Source organism: Nyctereutes procyonoides, unplaced genomic scaffold (assembly GCF_905146905.1).
Source record: "Nyctereutes procyonoides isolate TBG_1078 unplaced genomic scaffold, NYPRO_anot_genome, whole genome shotgun sequence".
NCBI lineage: Eukaryota > Metazoa > Chordata > Mammalia > Carnivora > Canidae > Nyctereutes > Nyctereutes procyonoides.
Genome location: NW_026575128.1, coordinates 27,221,068 through 27,248,516, shown reverse-complemented (window position 1 = coordinate 27,248,516; position 27,449 = coordinate 27,221,068). Strand labels below are relative to the sequence as shown.

The window sequence follows — 27,449 nt, the reverse complement described above, 5'->3', positions numbered from 1 at the left end:
TTGCAACTGCTGGATTATATGGTAGTTCTATTTTTAACTGTTTGAGGAACCTGCATACTGTTTTCCAGAGTGGCTGTACCAGTTTGCATTCCCACAAACAGTGTAAGATAAGAGGGTTCCCCTTTCTACCCATCCTTGCTAACATCTATTGTTTCCTGTGTTGTTAATTTAAGCCATCTGACAGGTGTGAGGTGGTATCTAATCACAACTTTGATTTGTATTTCCCCAATGATGAGTGATATTGAGCATCTTTTCATGTGTCTGTTAGCCATCTGCATGTCTTCTTTGGAAAAATGTCTATTCATGTCTTCTGCCCATTTCTTAACTGGATTGGTTTTTAAGTGTTGAGTTTGATAAGTTATAGTTTATAGATGTTGGATACTAGCCCTTTTTCAGATATGTCATTTGCAAATATTTTTTTTTCATTTTGAAGGTTGTCTTTAATTTTGTTGATTCTTTTGATGTGTAAAAGCTTTTGATCTTGATGAAGTCCCAATAGTTTCTTTTTTGCTTTTGTTTCTCTTGCCTCCAGAGATGTGTCTAGTAAGAAGTTGCTACAGCCGAGGTCAAGGAAGTTACTGCCTGTGTTCTCTCCTAGGATTTTGATGGCTTCCTATCTCATGTTTAGGTCGTTCATCCATTTGGAATTTATTTTTGTGTACGGTATAAGAAAGTGGTCTGGTCTTAGCCTCAGCAAAGACTTCCAGTACTATGTTAAATAACAATGGTGAGTATGGATACTTATGTCTTGTTCCTGACCTTAGAAGAAAAGCTCTCAGTTTTTCCCCATCGAGGATGATATTAGCTATCGTTCTTTCACATATGGCCTTTATGATGTTGAAGTATGTTCCTCCTATTCCTACTTTGTTTAGGGCTTTTGTCAAGAATGGATGCTATATTTTGTCATATGCTTTTCCTGCATCTATTGAGAGTACCATATGGTTGCTATCCTTTATCAATGTGGTGTATCACATTGATTGACTTGTGAATATTTAACCATGCTAGCAGGTCAGGAATAAATCCCATTTGATCATGGCAAATAATTTTTTTTTCAAGTAGGGTACATGCCTAGCATGGAGCCCAATGCAGGCCTTGAATTCATGACCCAGAGATTAAGACCTGAGCTTAAATCAAGAGCCAGATGCCCAACTGACTGAACCATCCAGAAACTTCCATGGTGAATAATTCTTTTAATGTACGGTTGGATTGCTAGGATTTGGTGAGGATTTCTGCATTCGTGTTCATCAGGAACACTGGCCTATAATTCTCCTTTTTAGTGGAGTCTTTGCCTGGTTTTGGAATCAAGGTAAGCTGGCCTTGTAGAATGAGTTTGGAAGTCTTCCTTCCATTTCTCCTTTTTGGAACAGTTTGAGGAGAATGGGTATTTAAATGTCTTATTTATTTATTTATTTATTTATTTATTTATTTATTTATTTTAAATTTTTATTTATTTATGATAGTCACACACAGAGAGAGAAAGAGGCAGAGACATAGGCAGAGGGAGAAGCAGGCTCCATGCACCGGGAGCCCGATGTGGGATTCGATCCCGAGTCTCTGGGATCACGCCCTGGGCCAAAGGCAGGTGCTAAACCGCTGCACCACCCAGGGATCCCCCTTAAATGTCTTCTTTAAATGTCTGGTAGAACTCCCTTGGGAAGCCACCTGGCTGTGGACTTTCATTTGTTGGGAGTTGTGGGGTTTATTTAAAAGATTTTATTTATTTATTCATGAGAGACACACACAGAGAGAGAGGTAGAGACACAGGCAGAGGGAGAAGCAGGCTTCATGCAGGTAGCCTGACGTGGGACTCGATCCCAGGTCTCCAGGATCAGGCCCTGGGCTGAAGGCAGATGCTCAACTGCTGAGCCATCCAGGTGTCCCTTGGTGGGAAATTTTTGATTACTGATACAATTTCTTTGCTGGTTATGGGTCTGTTCAAATTTTCTATTTCTTCCTGTTTCAGTGTTGGCAGTTTATACGTTTCTAAGAATGTATCCATTTCTTCCAGATCTCCCAATTTGTTGGCATGTAATTTTTCATAATATTCTCTTATGTTGATTATGATTTCTCTACTCATTCATGGTTCTATCTATTTGGTTTGCTTTTCTTCTTTTTGATAAGTCTAGCTAGGGGTTTATCAATTTTCTTAGTTCAACTTCCAAGTTTCTTCTCCTGGAATACCACATCATTTTTAAATGAAATGTGGGGATGAGAGACAACAGAGACTGAAAATACTCTTCTATTCCTTTTCAACCCACCATAGATTTATGCACTTATTCAACAAACAATCATTGAGCTCTTACTCTATGCCAGATATTGTGCTATGTGTTGTGAGGGAAATAGAGATGTCCTTTAAAAGCTGACCCTGAAACTCAGTCAGGAAATGGCATTGTGTGAATGCCAGTTCGATCAAGAAATACCCTTCCATGGATGCAGAATTCAACTCAGAATCTAAGTCATTAGGGAATTTAAAAAAACTTCTAAAAATTAAATATATGTATATATCTTTTTTAAACAATACAAAATGTCAAACCATGAATATTTTAAAATTAGTTATCTGAAAAGTCCATAGGTGATTATTACAGTTTAATGACAACCTGTGCGACTAGTTCCTAAATGTCAATTCTTTTAAGAAACCGAGAGCCACAGACATTATATGCTAATTATCTACATTATTTGCAAGGATTTTTTTTTGTAAGATTGTTAGAGTTTAGGGCAACTGAACAATGCTAAAGAAACATCAAAATAATGAACAACAGCAAAAAAAGCCTTTAAATATAGAGAATGAATAGTTATTCCAAAGATACTGGTAGAATTTATATAAAAGAGTGAACCATTTCAGTCCTGAGAAATCATGAGTAGTTCATGAAGAGCTAATAAATAGAAGTAAAACAAAGAACACAAACATTTTTAAGGAAGTCTTTTATACTCTTTCCCCTAGTGTTTATCCTCATTCACTCAGTGGCTGGAATAGCTGCCTTTGTGGGCTGTCTTCCCAAAGGTCACGCAGGAATGAACCAAGAGAGCCCTTTACGTTAGCCTGGGTCACAGTGACTTTCAAAAAACAGTTCCATTGGAGAGGTGACAGTAGACAAAGAAGGACAGAGAGAAAGTGGTTACTGTCGCTGACAGCTGGCATAAACCTTGTCTTCATGAAGTTCAATATAAATGAAAAGGGGAGACGTTAAATATTTCAAGACCTGATAACATTAATGAAAGTATTGAGTTGATTAATTTTAAATACAGAAGAAACCTGGTTGGAAACCAGCTGAAAAGTCAGTGCAGAGGGGGAGAGATGGAAGATACTCGAAAGGAAGGAGGGAATTCTAGCACAATAGTCTGTGGGAAGTAATCAGATCAAAGATCAGGTGAGAAGCCAGCTGAGTTAGGGACAGAATAAAGTGCTGAGACATGGAGACAGGGAAATGTTGGAATAAGCATAGAGAGCCATGTGGAGAAGGGGTAAAGGACGTGTGTGGACCCTGGGGCCAGACAGCCTGGGTCTGGAGATAAACTCTGCCAGTTTTTAACTGTGCTGTCCCAGGACAATAGTTTTTACTTCTCTGCACCTTCACTGCCTCACATGAAAAATAGGGATACTGTTAGTATCTTCATAGTATCTTCACTGTAGCCTCCTTGTGAGAATGAAATGTGTGAATACTTACAAAGCACTCAGAATAGAGCCTCACACATGACAGACAGTCAATGATAGCTATACCTATTTTTAAAAATATCTGCAGCACTGGGAGGGTAGAAGAGGGGAAACTGAAATCTTAGAGAGAAAAGTCTCATTAGTGGTCTACAGTGTCGTCCACACATAGTAAATCACATTAACACAATAACACTGAAAGTAACAGTAAGTAACCAACAGGGGGCTTGCTCTTCCAGGGCTTGTGTACACTCATTAAATCTTCACCACAAACCTTTGCGGTAGATACTATAATCATCCTGGTTTGCAGATGAGGAAACATATAGATTAAACAATAAAATGTGCATCAGATATCAAATGGGCTACAGAAGATTACTCTGAATTGCACTGAACTAGAATAAACTCTATGGCCTTTGCAATTTGTTTCAAACCTTATCCATATATGAGGATGTTCGGTGAAAGCTGGGAGCAAATTCCAGCATAAGCCACACACTACAGAGGTGATATATTTATTAATAAATTTGTATAGTTGATATAGGTTAATGATAAACTGAGAAAAAGGCAACCCACTAGGATCAGCAGAGAAGAAAGGAAAGCTAAGCTGAGGAGTGCGGGCTAGACTGTGTATGCAGAGGGGAGCCATCCAGTGAATGGAAGTGTCAAGATACTCTCAGCAGGGAACACAAGAGGAGTCTCTCCCCACCTCATTACAGAACTTGGTATCCATGCTGCACTCTTTCCATGGTGTACACATTATGCAGCAACAAAATTATTAAATGAATTTATCCTGTCATCAGGGAAGAGTAACAGGCCCAGACCACCTGCCCATATTAACCTTTCCTTTTTTTTTTTTTGCATTAAAATTTTTGCCTCCCATTCACTTTTCCCTTTCCTCCTTGCTCATAAACATTCATTCTCCATAGGCTTTGCTGAAATTTGCAAGTTTTCCCAGAGCTGCAATCCCAGTTGGTGTATCACTAGCTTTTTTTCTCCACTTATCTGCGATATGCAAGTAACCATCTGCTGTTTGAAATTGCGTGGTTGCCAGCATAAACTGTGAGAGGTATGCTAGGAGGATTCAAATCTCTCACTACATTGCAGAGGAGAAAATCTGTTTTAAATATTTCTAAAGGTTGCTTTATATCAAATGCTTGATTTATTTCCACTTGAAGAAGTTAAAAAAGAAGTAGGATTGAAAAGCACAGATAATGCTACCTACAGGCAGCCAGCCGAGAGATTAGTACCTCACAGGAAAATGTGTTGTTATTGTTGGTTATAAGGCTCTGAAGTTACACAATAGAAGGAACTCTGTAATTTTAGTTTTGTTATTTTTTCGTGTGTGTTCACAATTCTAATCAAAGTAATTCTTTGTGATTGTTTCATGTAACATCTTATTGCATTTTATGTATTGGTTTCATTAGTATTTTTCCAGAGCAGCTTTCACTTTATGTTTTTCTTAATAGCTAGAGACGACCACTTGGCCCAATAGGTGGTTTAAATTGGGAATCTTTAAAAAGAGGATGCTCTTCAGACCAGGGTTTGAGGTGTCTGGGTGGAAGGGTTTTTCTTACCCAACTGACTTGACTAACTACAAAGATAATGCCTTTCTTATGTCAGATCACTGAGACTACAAAGCAAAAATCAACTGTAGGCTGTGTACAAAAGTGATCATTATAGTTTGTCATAAAAAAGATCTGAGATTTAGGACCCAAATTACTTGTTACCAAAGATTAAATAGGTGATTTCCATTTTTAAAAACATATTTTTGAGAAATCTATCCTTTTGAGAGGCAGAAGGGAAAAGACAGCGCCCTATTTTCTACCTTAGAAATTCCCCATCAAAGTCCTTCCTCGAAAAAGACCATAAATATCTTCTTGAAGCATCTCGGCCCCCAAAGTGAATTACCAAATTGTTTCCTCTGTCTAGCCACTGAAAAGTTTTTGGTAAGAATTTTCAAAGGAAAGTAATAAAATATCATTAAAAGAAGGGAAGTAAAAATCATCAGGGAATCTAAAGTGTATATGGTTATGGTGCTTTAAAGGAGAACTGGGGGAAAATGTCATATAACATAAGACACTAAATGTCTAGAAGCCATTTAGCATTTAAACATGCAGTCTTGGAATTATAAAGCAGTGAAGAAGATAAAGCTGATTAAAAGGAATCTGTGCATTTAGATCCTTTGTATGTTTGATGTGTGTATAATTTACAGAGATAGGGTGTGACTGCTGGAGCCAGGTCAAGGGCACTGTTGCACAACTGAGTGTACTCACTGGTCAAGTTACCCTGGGGTCTGTTTTCGAGTGGCTGCACTTCTCATCTCCTCTAATAAACAGGATGTTGATGGGGCACAAGATTTGCTCTTCTGTTTTGTTCATCAGTGTAATTTTGCTAAAAGTATCTATCCCAAGATATATCCAGCTATACTCTCATGGAGAGTTTAAAATTTTATTCTCAGGGTAGAAGGAAAGAGAAATGTGATCTTGAGGCTCTCCGCTCATTGCCTTTGAAGACATGCAATGCATAATAGGTGCTCAAAATTTTTCCTGAATGCATTATTAAATGAATTAATATGCCAGGTGGTACAAAAAGCAGTTTCAAAGACATGATGGGAATGAAGATCCAATGATAGTGAGTTAAAGAAAACATAAACAGAATAGAAGGGGAGAGAGCAAAGAAGACAAGACTGCTGAAGAGTTTTGCTGTAAAAGGGATGAAAGACATGGGATAGGAGCTCAAAAGGAAAGTAGAGTGCATTGGATTTTTCTTAAAGTTAATGACTTGCTATTTTAGGTGGATATACTAAAGTATGTTTGTGCTTTGATAGGAATGATCCAGTGGTGGGGGAAAGAGAATTGACAGTGAGAGACAGGGAAAAATTACTGAAGCGATGTCCTTTGGTGGATGCCAAAGGCTGGCCATGAACAAGACAGGCTCGTATCTTTGTTCATTGGTTACAGGGAACCAAAAGCTATGCAAGCTGATGGATGCAGGCTAGTAGATGCTGGAATATAAAATAGCACTCTTCTGATTCTTTTCATCTCCTAAGTGGAAAAGGAATCAATTTCATCAGCACAGAATGAAGCAAGAAGTATTTTCAATTTAAGGAAAAAGAAAAGGGTATGAAATAGTCCAGGAGTGTGGGAGGTTGCATGGACGATACAAATATACTGAAATTAGCTACCAAGTAGCTCTAACAGAATTCTTGGGAGTCTTTAAAACTTCTTTGCTGATCTTTTCTACCCCTGAAGTTTGTTTAGAACTTAAAACTAGGTTTACAGGGAAAAGCTTTGTAAGAAAAAAAAAAATTTTGACTGGTAATGTTTAAGTCACACATTTTTGGGAGGCAATATCACTATAGTCTTTTGCAATCATATTAGTCTTTTATAGATTGACAGAGCTGGTATATTTAGTGAAGCTTTGTGTTGCTGTTTCTATAGATGAGTGGCTGTTTTCCGAATAAGAACTTCACCCTGACTTTGGATTATATAAGTCAGTGAAACAGTATGGACATTTCAATTCAATCATAATCATATGGTTTTGCAATGTGTAATCACTTTGCAATTTTGGGAAACTTTGGATATAGTTCGAAGTTAGCATCTTTCTTGTGAATATGAAAATAGAGGCTCAAAAATGGCATAACAAAGGAAAAAAATCTGGGAAAGGGGACATTTGGGTGTCTTGGGCTTCTGGGAGTGAATTAACCAAATTACCCGAGGGTGTATGTGATGTTTTATTGGTTTGCTTCTCATACCACCTAAGAATCTGAAGGGGAAATAAAAGTAGAGATTATGGGTAAAAAAATCTTTTATATAGGAAAAAAAAAGGTATCCAGGGAGTTACTTTATATATTGTTACATAAAAATATCAACTATAACAATTTCCTTGTCTGCTCAAAATTATTTTATGAAAATCTGTAACTGTAAAAAGGAGCTGTAAAAAAGGTAGATAGGGTAACCAAATTTCACAGATAAAGTTAAAAACAAAACAAAACAAAACAAACAAAACACATTTCAGTCCCCATCTCCTGGCTTAATTTAATCTTTCTTTGGACTGAAATTGCCTCTGGTAATTTCTGACTACAAGAACCGCAATTCTTTTGGAGGTTCTGTATGGTATTCATAGAAAATATAATTATTATTTTCACTAGTGTGGAATGCACAGAGAATTTATAATAAATTTTTGTATGTTCAAGGTCATTACCATCATTAGTTCACCATGACATACTCTTCCAGGAATGTTAACACCTCATGTGAAGAAACTGAGGCATAAAACTTGTTGGGGCAGTGAATGGCAAAGCAAACAGTGAATAACAGCTTCCTTCTGCCATCTTGATCCCCGGGAAAAAGAATTCATGGGCGTTATTTTCTCTTTCCTAATCCATTATCTTTTATTCCTATTCTTTGTCTAAGGCACTGAGATATTTTAGAAAAGCCTCAGTCCTTGGACACATGCTGGGATGGCCCTATAAATGCCTCTGAGAATTCTGGCTCTGGTACAGCTTGACAGACATCAGTCAGACTAGAGAGGCTGACACGTACTGAACATAAAATGACTCACAGACTTAGGGCACAGTTTCAGGGAGCGACTGAGTGTCCACAGGCTTTTGTGTCATTGTACCCCGGCAGTTACTAAGTCTTCTCACTGGCAGAAATGGCAGTGGCCTAATAAGGGATTTTCCACTGATTACCCTCTTCTACAAGTAGGAGCCAAGAACATTTTCTCCCTTGAGAAGAGGTAGAGTCAGAAGGCAGCGGGGAGACTCTGGAAAGGAACTCTAAAAGGGATTTCAAAAGAGTTTCATGTTGCATATTGGAAAGGAGAAGGTTATAAAACTCAGGGAAATACCAGATGAGATAATGTTCTGGTTGCCCATGAAGGAGAATAAGGCTAATAAACACAAGGCAGTGGCAAATATGCATATATTAGCTGAAATATTTGAGTGGGGAGGCATATTAGAAAAGGAAATTCCCTGTAGGGATATTTGATTTCATCAGATTGATAAGTTGTTATGCTGGGAAACTGTGAAGGTAAGCATATCAGTTCAATCCAATGACTTTGGCATGTGTAATGGAGTGTGATTTATAAGATATATGGATTCAGGCATTTCAACTTGACATATGATTATTGATGATAACTTGATCATCTAATTCCAAAGTAAACATGGTTGGCATTCTTAGAAGTTCAGAAATATTTATTGCTCTGTGTACATGCTGATGTTTGAGGATCATTCTTTCAGAATTGTCTTTATGAGAGAAGAAGAAGGAGGGAGCAGAAAACCCGAATTACTATCTCTGTTATGAACTGAACCATCTCCTCCAAAATTCACATGTTAAATCCCTAAACACCAATAACTCGGAATATGACTTTCTGGAAATAGAGCCTTTAAAGATGTGATTAAGCTACAATGAAGTCATTAGAGTGGCCCCTAACCCAATATGACTGGTGTCCTTTTAAGGAGAGATCAGAACACAGAGAACAGAGACACAGAGACCAGGATGTAAAGATAGAAAAGGCTGTTGTCTGAAAGCCAAGGACAGAGGCCTCAGGAGAAGCCAAACATCCTGACACCTTGATCTTGGACTTCCAGCCTCCAGAAATATGAAAAATGCACTTCTGTTGTTGAAACCACCCAATGTGTGGGATTTTGTAGCCCTACAGAACTAATATTCTTTCCTCTGTTCTCTCTAGTTGCTCTCTTCTCCAATCTAGAGACAAGGCTTAAGGACTATTTAACAACTTATTGAAGTTTCATTTACACAAAATATACACATCTAAGGTAACTTTTGTCACTATAGGCAATCATTTCCCTGCTTTTTGTTACATTACTTTGCAATTTCCAGAATTTTATGTAAATGTATAATAGTAATAGACCTTTTTTTTTTTTTTTTTGCCTGATGTTTTTTCACTCAACATAATGAACTTGACACTCATCCATATTCTGGGTGCATCAGTGGTTTCATTTCTTTTTTTTTTTAATTTTTATCCATCTATGATAGTCATACACACAGAGAGAGAGAGAGAGGCAGAGACACAGGCAGAGGGAGAAGCAGGCTCCATGCACCGGGAGCCCGACGTGGGATTCGATCCTGGGTCTCCAGGATCACGCCCTGGGCCAAAGGCAGGCGCCAAACCGCTGCGCCACCCAAGGATCCCAGTGGTTTCATTTCTATAGTTGAGTGCATTCCATTGTATGGGTATATCTTATATGTTGTTTATCTGTTGGTGGACATTTTGTGTATGATTTTTTCTCTCTTGTTTGAGACTATTACAAATAAAGCTATATTCAAAAATTATTTTTCCATAATCATCAAATATTGATTTCAGCAATAGGCACAGTAGTTTGGTAGTTCAAATCTTGTCACTATAAATTTTTGTATACATTGGCCAAGTTTCTTATAAGTGCTTGAAGTATGTCTTGTTTTTCTTTTGTTTTTGTCAATACCAGAAGAAAAATGAATTAGTAATTAGAAGCGAGTTTCTTTGGTGGAATGAATAATGTTCAAGATATGTAGACTGTGTAGAAATCTTCCATAGGAAATATATCCTTGCATAAACAGATAAAAAATGTAACATATCTAATAAGAGTCTGTACCCACCAGAATGATGTCCCAGAATGGGAAGACTGATGGCCCTGTGTTAAGACACTTATTAATGGGGCACCTGGGCAGCTCAGTGGTTGAGCGTCTGCCTTTGGCTCAGGACATGATCTTGGGGCCCTGGGATTGACTCCCTCTGCCTGTCTCTGCTTCTCTCTCTGTATCTCTTATGAATACGTAAATAAAAAATATTAAAAAAAATACTCATTAAAGGATTTTCTCGTTGACCCCAACTGGAAAATTAGCTGATTTCTGCTACTCTGCCTGTAATGAAATTTTGCCTGCTTTAGCTTTGAAATTTTCATGATATGTGCTGTCAGAGTGCTAAAGAATAGAGAGCTGAGATCTCATCAAGCATACATAACAGGTGGTATGACTATTTTTGTACCTATTCGCTGTGAACTATGAGACAAATTTCACTTAGGAGACTTGAATTAATTATAATTCATGCCACCTGTATCAAAGTTGAATCTCAATGATAATTATAGCTACCTAGAACAATTTAATAATTGTGAACAATGAAATTGATTTAGTTTGGTTCATAACAGTGTTACCTCCTGTGTAACATGGGCATAACAATGACTGAATAGAGCCTTTGTGAAAATTAAAGGAATAACATATAATGTGTTTAGAACAGTGCCTGGCATTTGGTAAGGGTAACAAAGGATGATATAGGTATCTATCTATCTATCTATCTATCTACCTACCTACCTACCTACCTATCTAATCTTAGGAATCATTCAAGCTAAAATTTTTATCAATACCAAAATTTTGATCAGAATGAAAACTTTAAAGATTTATTATTTATTCATAAGAGACACACAGAGAGAGGCAGAGATACAGGCAGAGGGAAAAGCATGCTCCCTTGGGGAGCCTGTTGTTGGACTCGTAGGAAATCTTATATTAACAGATGCTAACACCTGAGACAATGTTGTGGGCTGAATTGTGTCCCCCCACAGAGATACGTTGCTGTCTTAAACTCCCTGTACCTGATAATGTGACCTTATTTAGGACTAGGATATTTGCAGATATAATCCAGAAGTCATCTTGGATTAGGATCTACCCAAAAAGAGGAAATTTTGGATACAAAGACATATACAGACACAGGGGAAAAGGTCATGTAAAGGCTGAGGCAAAGATTGGAATTAGGGTGCCACCAACAAAGGGAATGCCAAGGATCGCTGGCAACCACCAGAAGCCAGAAAAGGCAAGGGAATATTCTCTTCCGGATCCTTCACAGGAAGCACAGCCCTGTGGACATTGCAGTTTCAGACTCAGCCTCCAGAGCAGTGAGAAAATTAATTTGTTTTAAACCACCTAGTTGGTGGTACTCAATATTCGTTAACTTCAAATTAAACAAACACATAAAATCTCTCATCTCAGAAATCAGTGATTCCAATGGAAATAATCCAGAAGATACAAAATTTCCATTTGACTGAATTCTTACATATGCTCCATTCTTTATGTCATCTCCTCCCTTTGTCTAATCATGCTTAGATGACAAAAATGGGAGACCACGTTTCACTTAAATTTTAAGTATCATGTAAAATTTTTACCATCTCAGGAATTACACTATTAAAATAATCATATTTTTAGTTTTTTTTTTTAATTAAGATTTTATTTACTTATTTGAGAGTGAGAGAGCATGAGTGGAAGGAGGAGCAAAAGGAAAGGGAGCCCAAGGCAGGCTGATCCCAGGATCTGGGGGTCATGACCTGAGCCAAAGGCAGACCTTAACTGAAAATAATCAGATTTTTTAAAAAGAAAGATAATTTCATCATAGTATTTCCTCATTTGTGAAAAAAGGAAATAAGGAACTGAATTTTGGAAACAACACTTCCAGTCAGTGACTCCACCAAGCATTTTGACTGCACTTCTATTTAAGCATTTGATCCTATTTTTGAATTCCTTTCTTGGTCTTAAATCTAAAATTCAAAAAAATATCTAATTAGGATTGATAACTTTAGAAAATTACATTCAAAGATATTTTATTCTTTAAAAAATGTTAAGGATTGAGAAGTTCATATAATCCTCGAGCAAAAGAATAACTAAATATAAATGCAAATCTAGTATAAGAAGAAAAGCAATGCCATTAATTAAAAGAAAAACTCCCAGTTGATTAATGTTAATTATTATTTTTCATGGATATTAAGAGACTGAATATGCAAATGAACAATGGCCAGACCACATGTAAAAACAGAATTCTGATCCACAAGCTGTAGCAACAAGTCCAGGAAACCAACCCATTCTCTAACAGTAAGCAGCTCCACAAGCCAGCCTGCTATCTATAAATCAGACTTATAAAAAGTCAGACCACCATCACTAGTAGCAATCCAGGCAGCTAAATACTAATCCCTGTAAAAATTGGCCCCAAATGGCCAGCACTTAATTAATAACTGACCACTTCCCTAATTTTTATCTCAACTTCTAAATTTAAAGATCAACCAGAGAAAGCCAAATATGCACCTGTAACGAATCACAGGACTTCCAGCTTCTGGTTAGCCCACCTGCAGCTTCCCCTTGCCAACAAACTAATCAAGGCATACCTGAAGGCTTCTCTTTTCTATAAAACTTTCCCCACTCCGCTCTCTGCCTTTAAGTCTCTGCCAAGATGCAAGTGATGGTGCTGACTCTCTTGCTACAGCAAGCTCTGAATAAATAAATAATCTTTTATGTTCTCATAGAAACCTTTCCGGTAAAAGAGCAAGAGGACAAACTTAAAACTACCAGCTATTTCTATGAGCATACTACCCACAGGTGAGTGTGCAACCACAGTGCTGAAGATATGTAACTGCTGAATAATTTATTTACAGTAGAATTCTAAACTCTTATTACCTTTATTCGTTTATTTGTAGAATTAAGGCAGGTGGCATAGGGCATATTCAACGATGAGCAATAATTGAGGTGTGTGAACACGTTCAGTTTGGCACAGGTTGAAGACTTAGCAGTATTATTCTCTAAAGACAAAAAATATTGCTGCAACATTTTATTCTATTCATGCAAGGTGTGGAAGTAATTGGTGAATAATTACAAGTGTGTCATGTGTGCATTCAATCCACTGGGACTAAAGTTCACCTGCAAAGTCAAACAGGCAAATTGCATTTCTCACTTCGCTTGGTTCAGGAAATAACACTGGATTCACAAATTATCAGATAAGGCACTTTTAATTAAGAGCTTCCTTATATATAATTGGTATGTTTGGTTTGTTAGGTTTAACACTAAAGTTTTGACTCCAAATTCTGTTTTTCTAAGTTTGTCTCTGTTTTTACAACACTAGAATTTTTTTTTAATGTAGGCTCCGCACCCAGTGTGGAGCCCAAAGTGGGGATTTGAACTCAGAACCCTGAGATGAAGACCAGAGCTGAGATCAAGAGTCAGAGGCTTAACTGACTGAGCCACCCAAGTGCCCCTTACAGTAGAATTTTTTAAAAGATTTGAAAATGTGCTTCACATCACACTCTGCTCTTGATATAACTTTCATTATAATTAGAAAGGGCTGAATATTGAGCAAGTGAATTTTAACAGAGTCAACATTAGATTACTCGGCATCTGATTATCTTGCTTGTAAATTTTACACACCCTGTTCTTTTCTCTATTTGCCTAGTATTTCATAATGTTTCTCTTTCTAAGGCTGCCTTTGTGACTTCAAATTTCTCAGTCTAGAGCTGCACTAACTGGTACAGGAACCAGTTGCCATGTATGGCTGGTCACCTCTTAAAATGCAGCTAGTAGGGCTGAAAACTGAAATTTTACTTTCAATTAATTACAACTAAACTTAAAATACCCAATACTCAACTCAGGTATTATGAAACTAAAACAACGTAAGTATGTAAATCCACTTTTTTTAGCTGTAAATATTATGACCTCTAAATACAGAGCATATATTTCTGATAGAGACTGTCTCAATTGATGTGGCCTGTAGGTGAAAGATAAAGTCCACATTCAAAAACCTAGTATGAAAAAAATAGAAAATATCTTATAAATAATTTTATATTGAGTACATAGAGAAATGATGCTATTCTGGACATATTGGTTAAAGATCATTAAAATTGAGTTCACTTCTTTTTTACTTTTTTTTAATGTCACTACAGAAATGTCTAAAAATTTTTAGTTGGTTTGAATTCTATGTCTACAGGGCAATACTGGTCTAACACATTCCAGGCTCTTTCTCAATTTTCTCTGAATAGATTTGCCTTTTCTAATCTCAGCCTACTGTCACTTTGCACTTCCTAGAGAATTCCCACAAACCTCTCAAACACCTAGAGTTTCCCTCAGTCTCTTTCCTTTAATCTTCGTTAAAGAAAACTCAAAATCCATGTCTGTACCTAGAAAACCCTCTTTGCTATTCCTTTTGTATTAGTCAAGCCTCTGATTATAAATACAATAACCCAATTTAGGCTCTATCAAACATGGGAAGGGGATGGGCATTACAATAAAAACTCAAAGGGTACCTAACTGGCTCCGTCAGTACAGCATGTGACTCTTGATCTTAGGGGTCATGAGTTCATATATCACATGGGGTGTAGAGTTTACTTTAAAAAACCTCAGTTACTTCAGGGTGCCTGGGTGGCTCAATTAGTTAAGTGGCTACCTTCGACTCAGGTCATGATCCAGGGATCCTGGGATCGAGCCCAGTGTCAGGCTCCTACTCAGTGAGCAGTATGCTTCTCCCTCTCCCTCTGCTCATGCTCTCCCTCTCTCAAATAAATAAATAATATATTTAAAATTTCCTCAATTACTTCATCAAATGAATGATGACACATAAACACACATTACAAGTTAATGGTAGAACATATAATGCTTGAGTGAATTGAACTAATTACTTGCCTTTTTAAAAAAAAGATTTATTTATTTAAGAGAGCGCAAGCACACAAGCTGGAGGGGCAGAGAAAGAGAGGGAAAAATCTCAAGTAGACGCCAAGCTCAGTGTGGACCCATATGTAGGTCTCGAGCTCATGACCCTCAGATCATGTCTTACCACATTTAACCTACTGCACCACCCAAGCACGTCCTAATTACTCACCTTTTAAATTTCAGTATTCCTTGCTTAGTTTTCATTTTGGTACATAACAAGGACAATCAAGGGGGAAAAGAAAGCAAATTAATCACGTGAGAATAACTTGTTATTCATTTTATTATTACCTAATTATACTAGAAGTGCAATTGTGCCTATTTACACATTGTTTTTAGAAATATTTTTAGATGTAAGAAACTGATTAAGTCATTTAAACTCAGTTCAGAGGTTAGGTAAACAAGGGCCTTTCACAAAAGGTTTAATATTAATGCTAATGTTTTAGAATTACTAACTCCCTTTTATCAAACAAACCTTCAAAGCAACAACTTTTATTATTGCTTTTAAAAATTAACAACTGATTCAAATGAAAATAAATGCTCACAAATGCGAAGAAATAAACCAGTTAGGAGTTAGAGGATACAATTGCTTCTCTAATTAATTCAGCAAATATTTACTGAATGCCTCCTGTCTGAGGGAATGCTTTATGAGTATATGCAAATAAAACAATCCTTGATCTCCAGGACTAAGAATTTAGTGACTGGGGTGAGTTATTATGTACTCAGGGGAATTATGAGGACAAAAAAAATACCATTTTTCATGTGTTTTGTTTTTCCTTTCCACAAACTCATAGAATCTCCTTTCCCCCTATCCATCAGAATTAAGTCCTTCAAAAATCCAAATGCCAGGTAATACCAAATCTTTTTCCTAGTAAGTAGCAATCCTAATTTGTTACAGGCCCACTGCTGGAGGAGTAAAGCTGGATGCCACAAGAAGGTTGGGGAAGTGGCTGGGCTTTGAGATGAAGAATGGGAATGTACTCTGCCCTGTGAACTAGAATCTACAAGAGGGAGAGAGTGGAGGAATCAAAACCCCATCTCAGCGTTACTCGTCCCAAAGCGGTGGGATCTCTGGATAGGATTAGCTCCATCCGTGGCACAACAATCTTATAAACTCTAGGGAGAGGTGGGGTGGGTAGAGAAGCAGGGGAGAAAAGGTGGGACAGTGTGAGCACATTTCCCCTACACACTGATTCTGATATTAACTTCCTGCCTAGCCCAAGAGTTGGAATTGAACCTGATATATCTGATTTTAGAAAAAACTAAAGACCTCTAACAGTGCTAACATCTGAGGCTGAGAAGCAAGTTCATAGTGTTACAGGGTGATAACCAAGACTGATGGTCCTCTGGTCATCCAGGAGGCATTCGCATGGCCTATTAATAAACAGCTGCTGGGCCAAATCACAGAGTTTACTTTCTACTGCTTCCACTACCCTGCTTCAGGTTATGCTTTTATGGAATCTCCAGACTTTTCTCAGTCCAGCAACTAAAGAGGTAACACTTAGCAAGCACACCAGGAGCCCCCAGGAACCCACTTCCACATTAAAGCAATCATCCTTCGGTCTGTGCATGTCCATTTACAGTCTTAATATTCTGATATCTGCCCTGTATAAAACCAATCAAAGCTGGCAAAAATTGGGTTACCAAGAATTACTTAGACAATTAAAAAATAAGTCTACTGGGGCACCTGGGTGGTGCAGTGGGTTAAATGTCTGACTCTTGGTTTTAGCTGGGGCCATGATCTCAGGGTCCTGAGACTGAGCCCTATGCCAGGCTGGTGCTCAGCGTGGAGTCTGCTTAAGACTCTCTTTCCCTCTCCCTCTGCCCCTCTCCCCATCCTGTGTGTGTGTGTGTTATAAATACATCTTTAAAAAATAAGTCTATTTCATTATTTAAACATGAGAAATAGTATAGATTGTTCCTATTTTGAATACCCCCACTTCAAAATTAATTTTTTCACCTTGTGTTTAACTTACATTGAAGTTTACTGGAGCATATACTTAAAAGGGAGTGAAATAATAACTAAATACTATTAAAAAATCAACAATTAGTATGGTAGTGATAGCAAGAGCTGATTCACTGTATTATTGCTACTCAGGTTTTCTGTTTTCATTTTTGCTATTTTGTTTTCTGAAGTGTAGCAGTATGTGTAGTGGGAGAATATTTTTGACATATTAACATTTTTATCCCTCTATTTCTTTTATTATCATGACTTATTTTATACCATGAGTCCCTCCCCCTATTAAAACTTAACTTCCAAGTTAGATTATGTATAATTCCTACATGGTGCTTGAAAAAATAGTATTTGAAATCTAGCTTGGGTGCCAAAATGGTTTTAAAAAAAACTTAGAACAGAGACAATAATCTTGAAAGTAAATGTCTCCTTTGCAAGAGCTGGGTATTCTGGAGCTCAAAAGACTAAGCCTTGATGGGAGCAAAGCACGAATATTATGCCAAATACAACACATTATAAAAGAAATTAACAAAAGGGCCAAGTCACCCAACCTAAGGGCTGCCCAGACTGAGACAAAGAGAGAAAAGAAGAAATGAGACCAAGGAGAGGGTTTTGTGGTGAGGGGACCACACCTGAAAATCCTAATAGCAATGAAACTATCAACTGTCCACATAAGGCATGCCAGGGAGCGCCTGTGTAAACAGAGTCACCTCAGAGGACCATCCTAACACCTCCAGTGTGTATAGCACATCATCCCAGGCCAGAACATAAGAATTCTTGTGTTTCTAAGTGCCACGTACAGCCAGCTAATCAGCTAAGCAGGAATGATGTCAATGTCCAATCCTATCTTGTGAAACACTGATGTGTCTTCCACCTCTTCTATTGATCTTAAAGCCCTCCCCCTGCACCTCCCACCAAACAGAAAGGCTGGCTACTCAGAAAGGCAGTGATGGTACAAAAGACAACTGTTGGTGTGGAAAACCACCAGCACCTTTACTTGGTTTGGTTAATCTTGTTTTAATATTAAATACCTAAAAATAACTGGTTTCCTAACACTACAGATAAAGAAGTCACCAGATACTGGGCTAGAATCTTATGCCTCATAGATATGCATTGGCAACTTTTTTTAATTTTTGCCTTTAAAGTAATGTTATATCTTCAGTTTCTCATTAATGTCTTTTACTATGACAGTGGAGATGAAAATTATTCAAAGCTTTTTAAAATGTGTTCTAACCACTGGGAAATATGTCTCATACTTTAAGCTACAGAGCCTCTCTTAGTTCAACAAAGTAATGTAAAAAAAAAAAACAACTCGACTTTTAGAATTTTATTTTGTGATTGATTTATTTATTTATTTATTTATTTATTTATTTATTTATTTATTTATTGTCAAAAGGTGTATCCTCATCATCTCTCAGCAGGCCTGAAAAGGCAACAGATGTTTCCTATCATGCGTTTCCTTTCAGTCTTCAGTTAGTTTTTGACAGGCTGAAACTGGAGTATTTATCACTGTTGGTGTGCTCCCTCAGTAATTGCTATTTGTTGGATTCACAAAAATATCTTTTAAAGAGATCCAACACTATTTAAACTAGGGCTACCTAATTTGGCTATCATGCCAACTTGTAGTCAAAATCTCAATCAAACAGGTGTATAGAATGAGCTTTTACTTTCCACAACATGTGCATACTCATGTTAGCTATTCACATCGAGTTAAGTGTTCAACATTCAAGATGTCTTATAACAATGAATTTAAGGCAGTTTCCAAGTATATGTGAAAAACAAAAATAAAGCATAATTAAAAAGAAAAAAATAAATCTGTTGAGTAAATACAATCTGGAAGGCATGCAATATTATTAATATGGTTATAATAAAAATGGTCATAATTCTGTATCATAATATATTCCATTATTTAACAAGAACTCATAAGTGTAATGCTTATCCTATAATTCTCTCAAGATAACCTGATGAGTTAGAATGGATATTATTAGTTATTATCAATGAAAAAAGAGAAGCAAAGAAAGGTGAAGAGATGCAGCTAGGTTCACACTAAGAAAAGCTTTTAATTTTGTGCTGATATTTTAGCTTATTAAAATTAGTGGCTGGGATACATGGGTGGTGGAGTCAATTAAGTCTCTGGCTGTTTTGCCTCAGGTCACGATCTCAGGTCCCTTGGCTCAAGCCCTCCCAAGAGGCTCTGCCTCAGCACGGCGTCTGCTGGAGATTATCTCTCCCTCTCCTTCTGGACCTCCCTCTCCTGCCCCCGACTCAAATTAATAAATAAATCTTTTTAAAAAATTAGTGGCATCCTTTGATTTGCAACAAATCATGTCATTCCTATGTATGCTACAAGCCCAGATGGACATGGGGCCAGGGCACTCCATAGCACTGAGAAACAAGGCAAAGTCACACTCCTTATACATTCTCATAGCACCTGCTTCAACAGAAACTCTGTAGTTGGGGTCCTGGCATTTATTTGACACAAATTGTTTCTAAGTTTCTTATTATCAGGATGGCTTGTCTCTATTTTTGGCATGAAATGTGTTGGGGCTGATCTTCAAGGCTGAACTGTATTTTTCATTCTAAATAGTAGTTTTTAAATAAAATCCCATTGATACTTACCTTCAACCATCAGGTTCTATTCTTTTCAAGTCTGCCTAATAGAGTAGATTTTAAAATGAAGGGTCCCCCCTCCCCTCAGTTTTGAATACAAGAATTTCTTGAGGTACAGACATAGCAACATCAGGTAGATCTGGTTTTTGCATATATTTCTAGGTGAAAACAATACAGTATCTTAAGTTCTGAGTCTGTATGAATTGATGAAAATCCAATCTTCAACCGACATGGATAATGCTGTTAATTTTATGTAACATACTCAATCCCTTCACTCCACCTTTACCTTCTCATGTTCCATGAAGGCAAGGACCTTGTCAATCTTGTTTACTGTTTTATCCTCAGCATCCATGGGGATACTTGGTTTTATTAAAAAAAAAAAAAAAAAACCTACTCTTTAGAATGAAAAATACTGTTGGACCTTCAAGATCAGCCCCCATAACATTCCCTACCAAAAATAGAGATGAGTCCTTCTGGTAATAAGAAACACAGAAGCAACGGGATCTATAATAATGCTGACACATGGCAGGTGCTAAATAATATGTACTGAATGAAAAAAATGAATTAATAATCTCTGCATTTGATAAAATATGCCCTGCAACTAAATAATTCCTCTGGCTTCAGGTGCTATGAACTATAGCCTTCCCTAAACAGGTAAATAGACACAATCATGTATCCTCATTAAAATGTAGGCATTTTAGCACTCTGGCTATTAGAGGAGCAATTATGATAGCAGAACTACATACTATTCACTTGTCCCTGGTCCTGAGCAGAAATATATTGACAAAAGGAATTATTGAAGGAGTCTAGCAAGGTGTAGCCAGAAAGAAAAAAAAAAGAAGCTTGGCTTGGGATAGGATTGGGGAAAGCAGATGCATGTCCTGAATACATGAGAAAGGAAGTATTTACAGGCAGGAGTAAACAACCATGATGAGTACCGATCAAAGTGTTCATTGCGTTTGACAATATGGAGATCGAGTCAGAGGCTGGATTGAGGACTGAAGAGTGATAGGAAAGTCGGAAATACATTTGTCATATAGTTTTTAGATCCTTGGTTTTTAAGGAGTTTAGAAATTCAAGGGAGCAGAGAAATGGTACAGTTTCTGGAGGGTGTTGTAGGGTAAGAGAAATGTATTTTAATAGGAGGTATTCGAGATTGGTTGAATATTAATCAGAATAATCAATTAGAGAAAGATAGCTTAAAGACTTAGGACAAAATGAATGTAACAATGAAAAACAATTCTTGACAGGGTGAGAGGCAATGGGATCCATGCCACAAATGGAGATATTAGCCTTTGCTATCAGCAGTGACACTTACAAGAGATAGGAATTTGAACAAGATGAGTCAGGTACAAATAAGTTCATAGATGTACTGATGGAAAAAGAAAGAAATGCCTGTTTGATCATTTTTATAATAAAAGATGAGAAGTGTTATCAGCTGATAGGAGAGTGGTACAAAATTTAAAGGGAAATAGTTGTTAAAGAAACATGCTCTTATTAACTTTTAAGTTTGATCACTCCATTTAGAGCTAGCCATTGGTGGAGATTTCCAAGACAGATTTGATAGCAGGTGATAGGAATATCTTCTTTTAGAAAATAGGACATTAGAGAAATACTTCCCTGAGATACATTTTAAGAGACTGAGGTCTTATTTAAATTCATGTTTCCCAAGTCATTTATTCATAGAATAAGAGATTGTGGGGAAAGATGTCTACTTCTCTCTAATGAACAGCTTCCAGTTTTGCACGTGTTTGTCTTTAAAAAAAAAGATTTTATTTATTTATTCATGACAGACACATGCAGAGAAGCAGAGACACAGGCAGAGGGAGAAGCAGGCTCCCTGTGGGGACTCCATCTCAGGACACCAGGGTTATCGGGATCACCACCTGAGCTGAAGGCAGACACTCAACCACTGAGCCACCCCAGGTGCCCCTTGCTGGTTTTTTTTTTTAATAAATTAATTTTTATTGGTGATCAATTTACCAACATACAGAATAACACCCAGTGTTCATCCCGTCAAGTGTCCTCCTCAGTGCCCGTGCTGGTGTTTTAACGCTGGATGTCGCTGTCTCAAAACCCATCAGCATGTGGATTAGATAGAGGAAGTCAGGCTTGAGCAGTCAAGTGATCTGAGAGGGTTTCAAACTGATCCAAGTCCTATTGTTAGCATTTATTTTTTTAAGGGATTGTTTGTAACTCCATCTCATGTACCCTAAAGATAATGTTTGCCTTTCATAATCCATGATGATGTTGTAGATATGTTTAAAGATTTTTAAACCATTCATATCCCACCTAAATAGAATCTAAATACTCTTCCTCAAATCACTTACCTAAATTTGACCATTAGAGTCTCCCAGCCTTAATGTTCTTCATGATTTCTGCCTGTTTATGGTTAACCTATTGTAGCCCAGTGCAAATACCACCTGCAGTATGAAATCATCTTTGAATCCACTGGTACACACTGGCTTTTCTAAATTATTGATTAGGTCTCTTTTATTGTCATTATTTCCTTCTGACCTTTTGTTATAGTTTACTGTGGAGACTTTTCGACAAACCTACCAGATGATGAGTTTGCTAAAGATAAGAATATCACTTATCTTTCTATCTGTTGCCTTTGTATCCTGCACGGCACAGGCAAAGATAGTGACTGTTACAGGTTAGTGACTTGTACCAAAAATGCAAACTTTTTTTGAATGACTGAATGAACTTCCTGGTCATACACATTTCAGGGACATACCTAACTAAATTCACCTTTTATAAGTATTGCTTGTATGAGATTTTAAAACATCAATACAGGAAATATTAAAAAAAAACACACTTGTTCTATTTACGGTTTACTATTTCTGAAAGTCAAATGCACTGCTGTCTTCATGGCACTTGTGTATGACTATACAATAAAAATTGATTCCTTTCTCTGAAAAGGGGAGTAAATTGAATTTATTTATTAAATTGAACCGTTTCTAAGGAACATCAAATCCAGGTGTCCTACTGACTATCTGAATAAACAAGGAAAATAGAGTCTTGCAACCCTAACAGCTTGAAACTGGGCAGGATATCTACATGTAGTGATCACTAAAATGTTCTTTCAATATTTGAAAGCTAGAGACCATATTATCCTAAAAATAAGTATGGATTATAGTTCCCAAATCATTACTCATTTCCTTAAGTACTCATTACTGTATTCAGGCAGGGAGTGAAAGCCCTGATATAGACAGAACAAATGTATTTTTAAGTTAGATATCCACTGCATAGATGCAAAATCTTGATTTTTAAAAAGCCATACTTTTTTCAAAGTTTTACTGAGATATAACTGACATATAACATTGTATAAATTTAAGGAATATAAGATCATGATTTGATACATACATATATTGGAAAATGAGTTTAGTTAATAACTATGAGTTTAGTTAATAACTATCACATCACATAGTTACAAATTTCTTTGTGACAAAACTTTAAAGATTTATTCTCTTAGCAAATTTCAAATATATAATGCAGCATTAACTACAGTCAGTATGCTATACATTACATACCTAGAATTCATCTATCTTATATCTTGAAGTTTGTACCTTTTGACCACTCTCATCCAATTCCCCTGGCCCCCTGCCCTGCATTTGGCAACCACAAATCTGATCTCTGTTTTTATAAGTTTCTATGATCTCTGTTTCTGCGTTTTCTATGAGTTTCTATGAAATTTTGTTTTAGATTCTACATATAAGTGAGATCATACAGTATTTGTGTTTGACTTTTTCACTTGATATAGAGCTCTCAGGGTCCATCCATGTTGTCCTAAATGGCAGGATATCTTTTTTTATGGCTGAATGGTGTTCCATTATATATAAATCACAATTTACCAATTCACCCATTGTTGAACACTTAGATTTTTTTCCACATTGTGGCTACTATAAATAGTGCTGCAATGAATATGAGAGTATGAAGAACTCTTTGGGGTTCATTTGCTTTTATTTTTTTTTTTTTTGGATATATAGCTAGAAGTGGAATTTCTGAAGAATATTTTATTTTTAATGTTTTGAGGAGCCTCTATACTGTTTTCCCATAGTGGCCACAGCAATTGACATTACCACCAACAATGTACATTGGTTCCCTTTCCTCCACAACCATGGCACCATTTATCTCTTGTCTTTTTGATGATGGCCACTCTAACAGATAAAACCCATAATAAGAATAGGAAATACTTTTCGTTAATAAAAAATTAGATTCATTTTTGCCCATATCACTTGTTACAGTGTCAGTTTTTCTTCTTCTTATCATGCTAATCATCTTTTAGTTCTGAGAATTTAGTTTTTAAGGTTGGTACAAGTAAATATGTGTCCAAACTCCCTGGGAGAAGGGATTTTGTTGATCTTACTCATTACTGTATGTCCAGCAACCAGCCAGTCAACATTTAAGTGTAGGTGCATATCATTTCACACATAAGAGCATAAAAACATTTTTCCATGTCTGTTCTCCTGACCTTTGTTTCATATGATTACTTTTCCATATGTAACGAACCCTTACACTACATTGTTATTCTTTAAATGATCAACACTAGGGATGCCTGGGTGGCTCTGTGGTTGATCCCAAGTCCTGGGATCGAGTTCCATATCCATCGGGCTTCCTGCATGGAGCCTGTTTCTACCTCTGCCTGTGTCTCTGTCTCTCTCTCTCTCTGTGTGTCTCTCATGAATAAATAAAATCTTTTAAAAAATCAATATCTTTAAAAGGTTTGTAGTATGGAAAATGTGTTATACATAGTTACCACCTCTGGTACTCGTCATTGCTTTCTGAAGATTCATATCTCCACGTGTTACCTTTCTCCTTCTGTCTACAAAACTCCTGCTAATATTTCTTAGGTCTACTGCCGATGCATTCTTTCACCTTTTGTCTTTCTTTAAATGTTTACCTTTTCCCTTCATATTTGAAAGATCTTTTATCTGATAGAATTCTCAGTTGATAGTTAACTTGCTTTCATTTTTTATTTCAGTACCTTCAAGATGATGCTTTATTGTCTTTTTGCTTTTATCGTTCCCTTATCTTTGTACCTCTTTAGGATGTCTTTTTTCTCTACTTTTGGTTGTTCTTCAATCTTTCTGTCACTGGCCTTGAGTAAATTGCCTCTGATGTGCCTTGCAGTTTTCTTCACGTTTCTTGTGCTTGAGTTTCATTGAACTTCTTAGATATGTAGGTTTATAGTTTTTATAGTTTTTATCAAATTTGCAACACTTGGAGCCATTATTTCTTCAAATATTTTTTCTGTCCCTCTCTTTCTCCCATTCTACATGGACTTCAATTGCATATGTATCAGACTACTTTAAGTTGCCCCACAACCTGCTGAGATATTCTTATCTTTTCAAGTATTTTGTTCCATTCCAATTATCTACTTTCAATTGCTAATTTCCAAATTCCCTAATCTTTTCTTCAACATCTCATTTACCGTTTTCCCTATTCAGTGTATTTTTCATCTCAGACTGTCGAGTTTTATCCTGAGGTCTGATGTGAGTGTATTTTTGCATCTTCCATATTTCTGTTTAACATTTCAAACTCTCCAGCTTTTTTAAACATTTGGAATGTAATTGTTTTAATATCATTGTCTTCCAATTATGACATTTGTGTTAGTCCTGTGTCCACTTTGGCTGATTGACTTTTCTCCTTTCTGGTTACATTTTCTGGCCTCTTTGCACATCTCATCAATGCCAAACATTGTGAATTTTACCTTTTTGGAAGCTAAGTATTTTTGTTACCCGATAAAAGTTACTGAGATTTGTTCTGGGATAAAGTTAAATCAGTTGGAAACACTTATTTTTAGTTTTGCTTTTCAGATAATGTTAGACAGGACTAGAGTTTTGGGCTAAATATTCCCACCACTCAGGCAAGAACTTTCTAAGTACTCTTTGTAATGTTCCATGAATTATGAGATTTCCCAGTCTGGCTGATGATAAAAGGAATTATTTTCCATCCAGTGTAAGCATCAGATAATGTTCCCTCTAATCATTTCAGATGAATCACCCCCAGCTGTACCAGTTTTCCACTCAGGAGGCCTATCAATAATAACTCTGAAGCACCCAAGGAGGGCCTCTACAGATCTTCAGGGTTCTCTGTGAACAGCTCTCTTCTTTCTGGTACTCTGCCCTGTGAATTCAAGCCACTTTATTCTTTTCAGATTCAGTTCTAACTCCTCAACTCAGGCTATCTGTTGTATCCACCTGATTTCCCCCGCCCTGCACCATCCAGGAATCTCTCTGTAGGGAGCAAGGGCAGGGGGAGGGGGTAATCATATAGGGCTCATTTCATTTGCTTCCCATTTTCACAGGAATTACCATCTTTAATAATGAACGTCCAATATCTTGAAGGAATTTTTAAATCATTTATTACATCTGGATTTAGTTTCTTTGAGGTTTGAGGGTTAATCTTGGAGAGAAGTTGAAGGCCTAAGAGACTTCCCCTCTTGAGATACTATCATTTGTCTTTCATAGCATTACCTATTTTGCTTTTACCTGTGACTTCTCTGGCCATCCTTTTCCATCTTTTGGGAGTCCCTAAAGAATTCGTGCTAGCCTTTTGTTCCTTGAAGTCTATGAGTCAATACACATTGTTTTCTCTTAGTTAGCCACTCCTCTAAATGTTTTACATTTTATTATTACATTTAATCCTTGCAAAAATCCTAAGACAAGGACCCAAACTAACCTTCACTAATTTTACATAGCTAGTAGGTAATAAAGAGGTTATGAAGGCAGATTTTTTTTTATTTCATGTTTGTACAACTATGCTTCATGGCTTTTTCTTGTATTATTCTTCCTTTCTAGGTGGTCTCATCCATATGCATTATTTCAACTGCCATTTATTGTTAAGCCTCTCAAGACCTGGCCTTCTCAATATGATCTGTCCTTCAACCTCTCAAGTTCTGATACCAATGATCCATATTATTGAAAGATGTTCTTGGCTGGATGTAAGCAATTAAAACTTTCCGTTTTGCCAAAGTCTTTGGATATTAATCAGAAGTAAATCTCTGTATATACATATACAAATATGGATATAGATATAAATATGTAGATATAGAGATACACACATATACATACATATATACACACTAAACAGAGACGATATCAACGCTAAAGAATTCTATAACTGATATTGTTATGAACAAATATTTACAATGAATTAAATATAACTGCATAAAGTATTATTAAAAAGTAATATATTGGGCTATAAAATAGGAGAGTAAGAGTATGATAGATCAGGAAAAGCTTTTGGAAAAATAACAATTGAAATAAAACATGCAAATACACAGAAACAAAACTTTAAAAGAGCTGCCTTTTGATTGATAAGAAGACAGAATCTTGGTAGATATGGTAATATTTATTTCAATCTACACCACTTCCCTGGTAACTAAAAATATTATTTTGGAGAGAGTATCATTATTATGTTTTTAAAAGGCTCCTTTTAGCAAGTCTGATAAAAAAATGTGAGTCTGAAATAACTTCTGACAAGTATACCTGCATCAACTATACTGATTTTTATTTTAATTAGGATTTTCAATTAGTTAAAATATTTATTGCATATTTACTTTACTCAACACCTGTTGTAAGGACTAAAAGGGGTATGTAGAATTAGAGTCCTTGTATTATCACCATCATCAACAAACATTCATTAAGTTAGTTTGGGGTTGCTAGTAGATACTAGAAAGATATACAGTTTTCCTTGCCAATGAACAAAATACAGTAATAATTTCCCTAATACATAATTCATTTTTTATTTGTAAGGAAAATCTTCATCTATTATAGTAGATAAT

General features: G+C 36.5%; 1 pseudogene; it reads left to right on the top strand.

Moving 5' to 3' along the window:
• The window catches only part of LOC129520618 (RNA-binding protein EWS-like), a 40,397-nt pseudogene extending 13,810 nt beyond the window's left edge, over nt 1-26,587 (top strand).
• The last annotated feature ends 862 nt before the right edge of the window (nt 26,588-27,449 follow it).